General features: G+C 42.1%; 1 long non-coding RNA gene across 1 annotated transcript; it reads right to left on the bottom strand.

Annotated features, from left to right (window-relative positions):
- Positions 1-912: 912 nt before the first annotated feature.
- LOC307044074 lies at positions 913-11014 on the bottom strand. The gene is made up of 3 exons (XR_013809515.1): positions 10765-11014; positions 2376-2486; positions 913-1200 (listed from the first exon to the last, which is right to left on the bottom strand). It is a non-coding gene; the product is annotated as an uncharacterized lncRNA (long non-coding RNA).
- Between the last annotated feature and the right edge of the window lie 2760 nt (positions 11015-13774).

Genomic DNA, 13774 nt, shown 5'->3' with positions numbered 1-13774 from the left:
CGTTTTCTTTAGCACCATTATCATACATTAGCTTGCTAACCTGTTGAACCTGTAAGGATGAATCAGTCTTTGGATACCCCCCAACTGTACTAGCAGGTCAACGTTTTACTCATCAATATTTGTACAGCTACGAAATATTGGCTCATATTTTGTTAAGACATTCACGTCCTCTGAGGATGAGTCCCACTGACTTTGCTGAATAGTTTGCGTTTTCCTTTAGCACCATGATTATGCATGAGCTTGTTAACCTGGTTAAAATGTTTGTTTCTTCTTTTCGTGGTAGCATTAAGCGCTAAGTACAGTTTCACAGAACTTCTATTTGGTTGTAATCTTGTCACACATTACATAATTGTTCTAGTTACAAAGTGTATTTTGTCATACTTACATTGACATGTGCAGACATTAATGGCCTACTGAATCCCACTGACTGGTGATTCATTTACTTTTCACTTAAGCACCACCATCACGCTTTAGCATGCTAAAAGAGAAACATGTTTGTCCTTTCTTCTTAAGCATCAGTAGCCCATTAAAAGTACCATACACTGTAGTTCAATACATTACAGCAGAGTACAATATCAGAGCTGCTAGCGTGGTTGGAGGCTTTATTCGTCTTTTGTTTAGGTCTGTTAGAAAATGCTGTTATATCTACATTTTGATTTAATACTCATGCAGATGTGTTGGACTTGTTCATTGTTACTCCTCTCAGGATGGGAAAACACATTACTGTGGAATACTATCAAATAATCAACCATATTGTTCCTAATAACATTAACAGTTATTAATGTTATAACTGTTATAACGCTATGTAACCATACAGCATATTAAATGAAACACATTCCAATGTATAAGACGTATTTATTTATATATTTCATGTTGATTAGATCAGAATCAGAATCAGAATCAGAAGGGGACATTTATATTGTTACAGTAGAAAATAGCCAAAGACAGCTTACTGTTACCTAAGAACATGATGATATGCATGTATACATTTCAATGAAAGTTTGACTGGTAACTCAGTCTAAATGTACGTATCAGTGTCTCTCCAGCCTTGGTATTGTATGTTAGCAGAGATTGCCATGGCCTGAATAAGAGAAGTTGTCCAGTTTGTCTTTGGAGCAGAGGGAAGGTGAGCCGGGTGCTCTGAGGAGCGAGGCTCATCCATCCAGGTGGCTGCTGACAGGGCCTGATAAGCATCTCACCCTGGGCAAAAATAACACAGCGTCCCATTGAGACCTGATAATTACACAGGCCCACTGCTACACCAGGCCTGATGTATGGCCCCAGATAGCCATCTCACACCCGCTAAACTGCACACACACACACACACACACACACACACACACACACACACACACACACACACACACACACACACACACACACACACACACACACACACACACACACACACACACACACACACACACACACACACACACACACACACACACACACACACACACACACCCACACACACACACACACACACACACACACACACACACACACACACACACACAAACACATACACACACAAACATAAACACTTGCACTTAACACATGGGTTGAATGAGCACCAGTGATATCGCATATCCCTTCTATTATAGATCTGGAAAATGCATCTGAAGCCAACTTTAGCTGTAACAGAACAGAGAGTTATGAGGTTTCATTTTACCAAGACTATAAGCACAAGTGGTGAAAAGTGTCTACGTGTTGTGCTGCGAGGCTGCAGGTGTACAAGAAGCTTTCAACACAAACTTTCACAAGGTAAGAAATATCCCTGACACCTAGCGTGACGGGAGATGTTGGCGTACTATCTTTTCTTGTCACCAAACATGCCACTCGCTGACGCCATACACTCAACAACTTGTTCAGAGCCTTGTCCCAACAAAACAGGGAGCAGGGAAACACCTATGATAGATATAAGGTTGGATTTCAAAAGAAGTTATACTGAATGCGAAACCAATGTGTTAAATGACATTAGAGGTGATATCTTTGCCACCAAATAATGGAATTGTTAAAAAACATTGAGATTAAAATGCAGTAAATGTTTCCTTCAAACTAAGATACAGGGACAGTGATAGTTATCTTTGAGTTTGGCCCTATGTTTGACAACTATCAATGGCTACTAGTGATTTGAACTATTGGTTAACTTACTAGACTACTTTTGGCTTACCTAACCCTAACCCTAACCCTAACCTGCCTACAATGACAATGGCATCAACAGACAACCCAAAAACATATTGATTATAGGGGCGTTTCTCTCCCACACACTCCCCCCCCCCCCCCCCCCCCCCCGTTCCTGAAACTGCTCCATTGGACTTTTTTGTTTACTTCTGTAACATAATGACATCACTACAGTATGTACCACTCACGTTTCTATTTGCTGGTGCTCTAACACGTTGCAGGTGAGGAAAGGGACATCTCTAAGCGGTTGACCAATCACAACAGAGCCGGCCAGCTAACCAATCAGAGCAGATTGGGCTCTGGTTTCAGACAGAGGGTGAAAAGAGGTGTGATGAGAAAAATAAAGAGCTTTTTGAACATTAAATCATGTAGATATGTCACAGTAGAGGCACACAATACTCTTTCATCATACTATACTATGACTTTAAAGCTAACAAGCCTTAGGTGAGGGTGCGCAAATATGATCATATCACCCCCATCCTGAAATCACTACACTGGCTCCCCGTGGAATTGAGGATCGAATTCAAGGTCTCCGTCCTCACACACCAGTGTATCTATGGAACAGCCCCTCCATACCTCAAGGAACTCCTCACCCCCCTTACCTCCGTGCGGACCACCCGCTCCAGCAACTCAAACCTCCTCAAACCCCCGAGGACTAAGCTCCGTACTATGGGAGACCGGGCCTTCTGCTCGGCTGCCCCCAGTCTGTGGAACGCTCTCCCCGACCACATGAGAGCATCACAGACTGTGGAGGTTTTTAAAAAAGGCCTCAAAACCCACCTCTTCAATAGAGCCTTTCCCTAGACCTTTTATTTATTTATTATCACCCTTTTATCTTATTTTATTCTTTTTACTTATTTATTTTTATTTATTGCTTTTTATTCTTTTTACGATGTTAGCACTTCGGGATTTGAATGAAAATATGAAGTGCTTTATAAATTAAAGCCATTATTATTATTCATTATTAGGTTAGAGTCACACGGTTTTAATTGGTCCTCTCTTTGTGTAACATATTGTTGAAGTGTTAAGGGAATGATCTACACCACATAACACTCGAAAATGATTAACTCCAGAAAGCAATTAACCGTGTGTGCATGTTGGTCGCCTCTGGAAAGCGAATGTCAGCTGGCCTGGTGAGTGAAGTGAATGGCAACCAGAGGATTACATTAGTATGTGTATTAAGAGTCTTTCCCCAGAGTGTGTAGTACAAGGCCGGGCCATTGTGCGAACTTGCAGGTGATCCGTTCTTTACCTTTACTTCTTATGATGAGTGGACTCGCTGAAAGTGACAGCTAATATGACCCATTGTGTGTTCATTCACAAGACCAGCAACTGATATATCCACCTTGGGGCAAGTGCACCGAGAGGGGGAGAGTTCACGGCGTGTCTGGCATTGTGTGTTCGTCCCCTGGGCAAAAGAACATATGATTTATGGTAGGCTACTGTACTGCTATCAAGTAACTGGTCACTTCCTCATGTTAGCTACACTGCAGACAGGTAAGGTTAAATCAATGCCACCCAACAGTACCCTTAAAGAATTCAACTTTTACCATCATCTCAATGTCAGTGTGTCAAATGTCAAACACAGATCTTTGTCATGTGTGCTATCTGTTCTTGTGTTAGTACATTCCTTCACATGTTAAACAAGTTAGCAGCAGCATTTCAGATCAGAAAAGACTGCAGACAAGAGCATTTACAATGGGGTGCTGCAGGGATGATGCATGTTTGTAGGCTAAGACCAAAGTTAGCGTCAAACTGGTTCCCTGTACTTACAATACAAGGGATTTCTCCATTGTATTGTTGCTACAAACAGGCAACAACCTACACTGCAGTTGCATGACTTCACCAAAGGTGGACTGATGTTTGCCATAGTGACATTTAGCAACTTGTTAGCAACCTCCTCTTAGGTAAATTAAACTCCAACAATGCGATATCGAACCGACAGACGGACATGTAATAGTGGGTAACGTATGTTTTTAGAAGCTCCCACCACAGTTCGTCATCTTGCAAATAAAGACCTATAGTAGTAATGTTTTCTAGTTATATAGAAAGTAAACTCTTACGGCCCTATCTGAGTTATGGCCAGGCAGTGTGTAGGACAGCCTGGTGTAGCCCGGGGTCCCCAGCACCCGGCTGAGGGAACATGTGCAGAAGAAGAAACGAGCTATCAAAGCCCCGCAGCCACAGAAACAGGCTTCATTAATCTCAGCCACACTGACAGCGCCATTGTAACCTCATAAATAGCTCGGGCCCATATCTGATAGTCCACAGTGACGTGTGGGGAGATGGAACAGAGATGTACAATACTGAGGTTGTAAGTAGGTGATATCAATCTATACAACTATGTAAGCACACGGCTCGACGAAGTGATACCCCGCGCTTTCTTACACAACAAATCTCTCCTGCCTCTTGCCACCCAGAGCAGATAACAAAAGCAGAGAGGATGAGATTACTGTTGTTAAACCTGAACGTACAGGTTTGGTTTCAAAGGACATGTTCTTCAGAATAAAACACATTCCTTTAGGTGAAAGAAAGCAATAGTTGTAGCTAAGAAAAGCATGAAAGAAACACATGGTAGTTAACAAGGGCCTCATTATATCTAGAATCAGTTGAGGTGAATTAGTATAAGTGGAATTTGACTAAACACCATTTTGATAATGAGAATTATTTGTTTTTTTGTATTTTATTGCACATTAAAACCTTTGAATTTGAGTCATGTTTTCGCCTTCGTTTTGGTTCCCTTTCATTATAAGCTGTCAATCATCTTGAATTAAGGATGTCATTAGTGTAGCTCCGTAGCCACAGGTGTAGGAGAAGCAGACGGTGAAGGCAGCCTGTCAATATGTTCACAATGTAGGCAATTGGTTTCCCATATGTTCACTGTGGGATTCAAATGAACCGTCTACATATTTTTCTTTTTTTTATGTTTCCCTCACGCTTCAATGTTTCCCTAATACAGAGTTGCATCATTCATCCTTTTTCCTGAAGACAGCAACTGTTGCCGCTGTTGCTGTATCCCCCGCTGTTATCATCTTGCAGTTAAACTAAGTGTAACAGCCTTTCCTCCAATAAAAGTCTCCCTCCTGCTGCGTCCTCCCCATTCTCTCAGCATCCCGTTCTTGGCGGATACACTTCAGCACATGGTAGCCAGCGGGGAGGACATTCACACCACTGACCCATGAACCTGTCAAATCAGCCCCTCCTGCCAAAGAAGCTTCCCCCCCTGCCCCTTAGAAGCAAATAGGGGCTACACAGGGATGTGGACATGTAACATGTAGCTGTATGGGATGAACATGCATGTAGGTCAGTTCTGGTGTCAGCCCAGAGCAAGAGGGGAATGATTCTTCTTCACACTACATCTATTTTTAACCTAACCTTTGGGCTGAACCTGCTCTCATTCAGTGATGAGCTCCAATAAAGTATTTTCTTACAATGTATTACTTTACAGATGGTCAATAAAGGAATAATGTTACCACAAAATGATATGTTTTGCATTAATTAATTATCCTGTTTGATGTTTCATTATTCAAATGTTTTTCAAAATGCTACACAACAGCTTTTTCGACATACAATACAATTATGATTTTCTTTCGACATATTTTTTAGATACTATACGTAGATATGGGGGTCTAAGGACAGAGGGTGTCCTATTCTGTGAGACACGTGTCATTTGTAATATTGGGCTTTGTAAATACAATGTGAATGATTAAATGTGATTGATACACAACGAGGACAGAAAAGGCCTAACTGGGCCATGACGGGTCTTTGGCCCTCAGCAGCCCACATTGTTCACCCCCAGCCCCCCCTGACCAGGAGCAGAGTGTCAGGGTCTGTTGATGAACTTGTTTTCGGACAGCCGTGCTACCTTGGCCTGGGGTTTGGGGTGAGGGAATGCACCCAGTGGGACCTGAAATCGAACCACCTGCTGCTCGCCCACTCCGCTCCTTGACTCCCAGCCTTCTCCGTTTACCAAACACCGGTTTCTAGGAACACTCATCCACCGCTATTTGCCATTTGGCATGGCGCGGGAGTGCGTTTGACGGGGGGCTGCTGTATTCGTGTTTGTGTATTGTATGTGTGTGAATGTCCATCTGTCCATCCGGAACAGGGGTTATATGTGTATAAATGTGTGTGTGATGGTGTTACGAGGTCTGAAGAGACAAGCAGCTGAGGCCTAATGAGCTATAATGAGGGCTAATAGTGGAAAAGCCATCTAGAAGCCATGACCTTGGCATTATGACTAATGCCCACAATCATAACACATCTAAAAACAGCCTGGGAAACAAGCTAAAACAAGCTGTCGTCTCACATGGTGGTAAGGCATCGTCTATATTTCAGGGGAGGCGTTGAATTACCTCTTAGCAACGATTACCGATTTTGCGGGACTTCGTTCTGATGAGAACACCATTTCCATTAGACCATTTACGGGAATAACATATATTTTAGCTTGTTTAATGTATTAACAATGACACATGAAGAAGTGTCTTACTTGTAACACACTGTGCATAATGGCATCTTGTGAGTGCTTCAATCCAGAGCTGTGGGAAACGAGCCCAAAGTGCATCTACTGTCGCTGTTGGCTCCATATTCCACCAGGACACATTCATAGATATTGTTAACTATTAAGAGGTCATTTATCTCAGAGTTAAAAAAAACTAAGGCCATTTGCAGATAATGGTTTGAATGTATTCACCACCAGCTAAAAACTGATTAGGTTAGGGAGATCTTGCACTAAAAACAATTAGAAAAGATAATTGGAACAGTTATTAAATTGTGAATGTTCATTACAGGTTTTATGTGAGGTGCACTTTAGTTCCCTGAATGAAAGTTGGCACAGCCATCAACCCAACCAATTTCAATCACATTATGTAAACGCACTACTTCTTGCGTTGGCACTTAGTATTAGCATTGGACGTTCAATGTAAAGTGAATAGTTACTAAATATGAGCTAATTTAATAATACTACCATGAGCACAGATCGTTTATTGGACCTTGAGATGAAATGATTGGTTTTAAATTATAGTAATAATGACAAGGAAGTGCAAAATATTATTGTATTATGCCATGGTTAACATGTTTTTATCATTGATATGAGTTTGAAATAGTATAAACTGTATATTTATTTTTCTTTCATTTATTCTTGCTTATAAACTACAGCTCCTGGATTATAATTGATGACAGTAGCTGCTAGAATACCCACCGGTTCATTATCATCAGTGAGTTTCACATATTTGTTTATCACTCCTACAGTATGTCTCTCTTTCTTAATCAACCCCTTCTTCTTACAGGTTGCTCTCAGTCTACCGGCAGGTCAGATATGAGGCAAGAGGTGAGCTGCCCATATGGACTGCAGCTGATTTTCCCAAGTACAAAACATATGCAAATAAACACACACATACACACTAAGTCATCTTTATTTTTAAGTCTGCACACTGCTGAAGCTGACAAGCCGATGCCTTTTTATGGGGAAGCTAACACAAACAGTTCACAGGCCATAAGACCTTGTCTCAACGGTTTTTGTTTGGCCATAAATTACAAACGAGGGCACCCATGGGACCTTTAACTGAAAATATAGAAGAGACAGAACTATAGAGGTGATTGATAGTTGTGGAAGCTTATCTGTGTGCAGAGAATAATGTGACATTTTTCTTTCATAGACATTCCAAAAACACATTCTATTCTCCATCGAGTCCCGTGTTTCTGTGTGTAGTTGTGCCTGCTGTGTATAATGAGCCTTGCTGTGGCCGGCTGGCTGCTGAAGGGAAGCCTGTCAGAGCGGACTGAACGCTGCTGGAAGAAAAACAGAGGAGCTGCTGGTTTAACTGCACACTGGGACTTATTAAGACTGGGAAGGTGTGTCAGTCACTGCAGTAGACGCTTAACAGCCCACATCAAACTCTCTCTCACACACTTGCACAAACATGGGCTGTGTATACGTGACCATACCACCCTGCTGTTTCACAGCTCTGTCAGGGCCATTCAGCCCTCAGACGTTCACTTTATTTCAATCAGTGCTGGACAGGTATGCTGAGCGCTGGGAGCTCCCCTTGCTTCAGGCCAGATAGTCTCTTCCATTAAATTATGTTTGATTGACAGGTGGCTGTGTTCGGTTGTCTCCTGACTGTTCGAATGGAGGAAGCTGCATCATCTCGAGCATCAAAGGTCTCTTTGCAACAGATCAGTCAGTCTGACTAACAGGAGGAATGTAGCTCCAGGATAGAGATATCTTCACTTCCTCCACCTGTAAAAAGGCCTCCAGTGTTGGTGAGAACCCAGACGTACGGGAAGTGTTTATGTCTTGAGGGTAAACAAGTGGAATCATCGACAGGTCTGCATTGGTCACCTATATCAAGATACTCACGTGCCAACTTGTATGTGGATGTCCAATCAATAATCCTCAGTGTGTGCTGAATTGACGGCGCTAAGCAAAAGCTTTTGACAATGGCCATGTCTTATGGCACAGCTAGGCCTCTGCTTCTCTTTGCTGCATTTTATCGACAGTATGCTCTGCTTAAATATCCTCCACTGAATGGTCCAATTCAGCCAGAAAACGGTCAAATGCATCCTCCTCCATAACAGCAGCAACTAAACTGGGGTGCTATGGATGCAGGGTGAACAACAGAGCAACAGATTTTGAAAATTTGAAATGATCTTTTCAGGTTAGTATGTAACCACACACTGAGGTAGAGTTTACATTCACCAACACACTGCAATGTGAATTCATCCCTGCTTTTATTACAATTAAAGCTAATTGCTGTTTACTAAGCCCACAGACAAAGAGAGTGGTATCGATTTGTTCTTTTATATTGCAGAACGAAATAGAAAGCATGAGAAACCCAACACTGACTTTTGATAGTTGTCGGGACGTTTGGTTAAGTCTGGCTTTGTGGGGTTTTTTATCACTGTAACAAGATCATGCTACTTCAGCGTCAAAGAGGAAGTATTTGCACGACCACAACGGGTCACTCATCGTGAAAACATAATCATAGGTTGTGTGAGTGTTTGAAACAAGCAGCCAGTGTTTTGTGTGTGTTTTGTGGTGAAGATAGATTCCAAGTGTAAGTACACGGTATCTTCCTTTAAACCACCGACATCTCCAGAATGAAGCATCCTTGACGACTGGTCTCGAGTTTTTGTTTTTTCGCCAACCCAAATGATATACTAGTCACTCTTACGCTCCATATAACGTGACATACAGTCCTGTGCTTTCTCAGAATACCGCCTTAAAGGGGAAATCTCAGAGGGCCCTTAAACATTTCTGCCTGGTTGTGTAAGATTGTGTTGGCCCATAACAAAGATGCCTTCGGGTTAATGTTTCAGAAAAGGGAGAGACATCTTTATGGAGCTGACCCTTGGTGCCTTGAGATGAAGGCCGTTGATAATTAATAGTTTTATTCCACAGGCCTTTTTATCCTCTGTCGGTCTACGAACACACTGACTCTGTTCCTACCTCAGCCCTGACTCATGGACTGGGGTGGAATAGTCAGGGTTTTCCTTACTAACTTTTCTTGAGCTTGATGTCAAATGTCATTAGGACTGGGAACATATAGGGAGTCTTCATAAGGGCTTAAGAAAAGGTAATCACTGTGCTAAGAGAATTCTGTTATGTCTCGTCAGATTTGTTAATATTATTGATCTGCTTTGTTTATATTGTCAAGTCCGCGTCCGCTAACCCTTTTTGTTGTCTGCCATTTCCTGTTTTACTTTGTTATTTCCTTTCTCCTTTCAGGCAGTTTGACTCCTACCTTGTCAGTATGTTTACTGACCTGATCACCTGCCCCGCCCTTATTGTTTGCACCTGTAGAGTCCCTTGTATGTGTATATATTCTGTGTGTTCCCTGTACCAAGTGCCAGATCGTTTTTGAACCGTGTGATACTGGTCAGCCAGTTTGTTATCTAAGCTATAGTGAATTTCAGTTATTTTTTGAAGAGTAATTTCTTGGAGTCCTAACTCTGCTTATGTGATTGTATTGCCTTGCTTATCACTGCAAGTAAAAACCTTTTTTAAAATCATCTTTTGTCTGGATTCGTGCATTTGGGTCCTATCATTTTTTGTCTGCCCTTAAGCCATGTATATGCAATTGATCCTCATACGCAAGTTCGCAAGGGGTCGTACGATAAATTATTTCACGTTTTTTTCTCCTATGAATGTCCACCAAAACGTCTTCAACATTTGTATTCACAGGAAACAGCTTGGTTACATTTAGGCAACAAAAGTTATTGGTCAGATTAAGGCAATGATTGTTGTTTAGGTACAAAATGACAGCAGTGGCCATGTTATGCTATAAAAAGTCTGCATCAAAATCACTACGTACAGTAAGGGGCATTACTTAAGCACAGAAGTAAGGGGGCAAATGAATAAATCCTTTACATCAGAAAGAACGGCAACTCCTGGGTCAAATCATTTACATTTTTTAAAGAACCGTCCCAATCAATAAAAGACTGAATTCGGAGCCTAAGTGATGCATCGTGTCCCCCACAGTTGTGCTGATTAGAAGCCATGGGAAAAGAAAGCCCTGGTCCTGGGTCTCATGGGTCCACCTCGTGGTCCTGAACCCCAGTCCTGCAGGGTCCTACCTGAGGGGCTGGTTACATTTAGCCCTCAGCTGCTTCTCCAGGCAGTAGGTTTTAGGGACAGACGGTGATTGAGATCCACATGACGGCGTTTCTTCTGCTTATGGATGCTGTGTGTTTGATCTGCAGCCTTTGATCTTAAAGAGATTCTTCAGTGTCGTCCTTCAGACGCACCAAAGAAAAAACAGAGATCCTTAGATGTTACTGTGAACCCTAAAATAACCTTGGAGCTCGATGTATCCGCTTACAGTGAGGTAGCACGATGACTGAAACCAGTGACTGGCACTTCATGGCTGCGTCTAGGTTACCTTTCAGACTGTCACACACTCCTGAGACTAAACCGTTTGGCAAAGTGCTCCATCAAAGGTTATTTTGCACATACTTTGCTTTTCTGTTATAAGTGGTAAAGTACATGATGTGTAAAATAAGATGTTTGTCTGATGATTAGGATAAAGGTGTTTCTCAAGAACAGATCTGCCTATGAATGTAAACTGAGAAATCACAGGAGGTTGTGTTTTATGAAAGGATTAAGAAAAAGTTTCTTTCTTCTTCAAGTTTTATTGAGAGCCGATACTAACCTGATAATCTAACAATGCTGCGTGTTGGTAAAACATCAGAGTACTTAAGAAAAGGGTAATTAAAGGGTGTCTTTTAAGCACAAACATAATGTGATAAGAGCCATTCTGTTGAAGCACTGGGAAATGATATATTTCTGATATCTTAAAGATCCCCACGGGACAAAGAAATGCTCAAAATAATAATGTGTGGGTAACAAAATGTGTAAAACAACATCTACTACCTTTTCCTGGCTGAAATTATCTGGTCACATGAAAGTATTATTTACTTCAAAAGTTAATGTGCTGGACATAAGATGTCTCCTACCTTACTGAACGTTTTGTAATTATCCTCTTCAGGTGCATATATGTATGTAGTGTCTCTACTGTGACATGTCTCCATGCTTTAATGTTCAAAAAGCTCTTTATTTGTCTCATACTGCCTGTGCTGTAGCACCTCTTTTCACCCTCTGTCTGAAACCAGAGGCCAGTCTGCTCTGATTGGTTAGCTGGCCGGCTCTGTTATGATCAACCACTTATAGATGTCCTTCCCCTTAGCCTATCACATACAACATTCTTAAATGTTGTATGTGAGCCTACGGATGGAAATGAGCTCAAAGCTAAAATCTGTCATATTTACATTTGAAGCATTAATTGTTTAAAGTGTTCATCAATGTGCATTGTCCCTCTTCAAATAAACAATTACATGAATGAAATGAAGTGTTACAGTACATCGTGATGTCATTATATTACAGAAGTAAACAATAGGCGCTTTCACACCAAGGGTGTTTCTCAATCTCAAGTAAAGCTGCTCCAGAGCCACTATTTCAAGCATACTACGTCATCGAGTGCGGCCGAAGGACTGTTCCAATGTCCAGCGTACTTGGAATTCTACCGAGCCCGGCGTACTTCGATTGGAGACATTTCGAGGCTGCACATGTGTAGACTCAGCGGTCTTAAAATCCCCACAATGCTTTGCGCACGGACCAATTTCCCCAAATCTGTGGCTTCTCATGTGACGCACACCTGCATACTTGCTAGCCTGTTCCACTCTTCGTTTTCCGAATACCAGGAAGTATTCTTGCCTCGCTTCTGAGCAAGTCAGAGTCAGAAGACATGCGCTACCAAGCAAGAGTACTCGAGATTGAGAAACACCCCAAGTACTTTGCCGTACTTAGTTCAGCAGATCGCGTTCACACCGGAATAAGTCCCCGGGGGTGGATTAGGCAAATGAAGCCGCTGACGTCACTTCTTCTTCTTCTGCTTTGGGTTTACTGGTAGGCCGCAAACAACCTCACGGCGTATACTGCCGCCCGAAGTCCCCGGCCGGAAGTCCTCGGTGTTGGGGACTGGCTTCAGTAGCTTCTCATGAACTAAGTTCTAGTTCCCGATTTTTTGGGTGTGAACGCACATTTTCGGAACTATACTGGGAAAAGTACTCCTGTGTGAAAGCGCCTATTGGGTCCAACGGAGGTGTTTCAGGCCGGGGGGTGGGGAGTACGGCTTCTAATGACCAAACTGTTAACCTACATCATTAGTGAAGCTATAATGAATAAGCATGGCTCAAATTTGGTGCTAAGAGATCTTCTTTGATATTTTTGGAGATAATTTCCTCTTTTTCCTCCTAAAGAGAACTGTGTTATTCGCACTTTCTGCAGGAAACATAAAATCGATGAATTTTCCGGGAATGGGGATCCTGAGAGGCTGTAAAGAGCAAAGAGAAAACAGTCATGATCATACGGTTGAATCACAAGCATTTTTAACATATTTTCTTTATCCAAACACTAGCACAACTCTAACACATCAGTGTGTGTCATGGTACACTTGTGCTGCGGGAAAAAAACAATATCAGAGGAATCCAGGATCAGGCCATGGGAGGCTGGCACCGTCTGCTGCTCAGGCCACTCACAACAACACGCTCCAATAGGACGTCTGTAACAATATTAGTGGGGTCCTTTTAAAGGCCCCAGACAGCCCCCAAATAATGTTCTGTACAAAATAATACTTTAACCACACCAATCCCTGTGTGTCTACAGTAGGGCTGAACGATATATCGTTATCGTATCGATATCTCGATATGAACATTCAAGAAATCAATATAAAAAAAGCAATGGTATAAACGATATATATATATATATTTTTATATTTATTTGAATAGGGACAATGCACATTAATGAACATCAGTATAAAAACAAATGTAAATATGCCGGATTATAGCTACAAAGCTAGTTCTCATCCGTATTTCCCCCGCACTCGCCCTGCTTGTACAGCTGTGGAAGTCTCCATAAACATTTGGCCGATTGCCATTGAACGCACCACTACGGCCAGCCAACCACAAAGCTTAGTTCATGCTTGCTGTGGATTGACAGCTGAACCCAACCAATGACAAACATAGGAGGGTGGGACTTGGGAGTGACGGAGACGGACACAGCCACACACACACGAGGATACTCACAGCG

Source organism: Notothenia rossii (genome assembly GCF_949606895.1).
Source record: "Notothenia rossii genome assembly, chromosome: 6".
Lineage (NCBI taxonomy): Eukaryota > Metazoa > Chordata > Actinopteri > Perciformes > Nototheniidae > Notothenia > Notothenia rossii.
The sequence above is the reverse complement of the archived record's forward strand: the minus strand, read 5'-3'. Positions and strand labels throughout refer to the sequence as shown.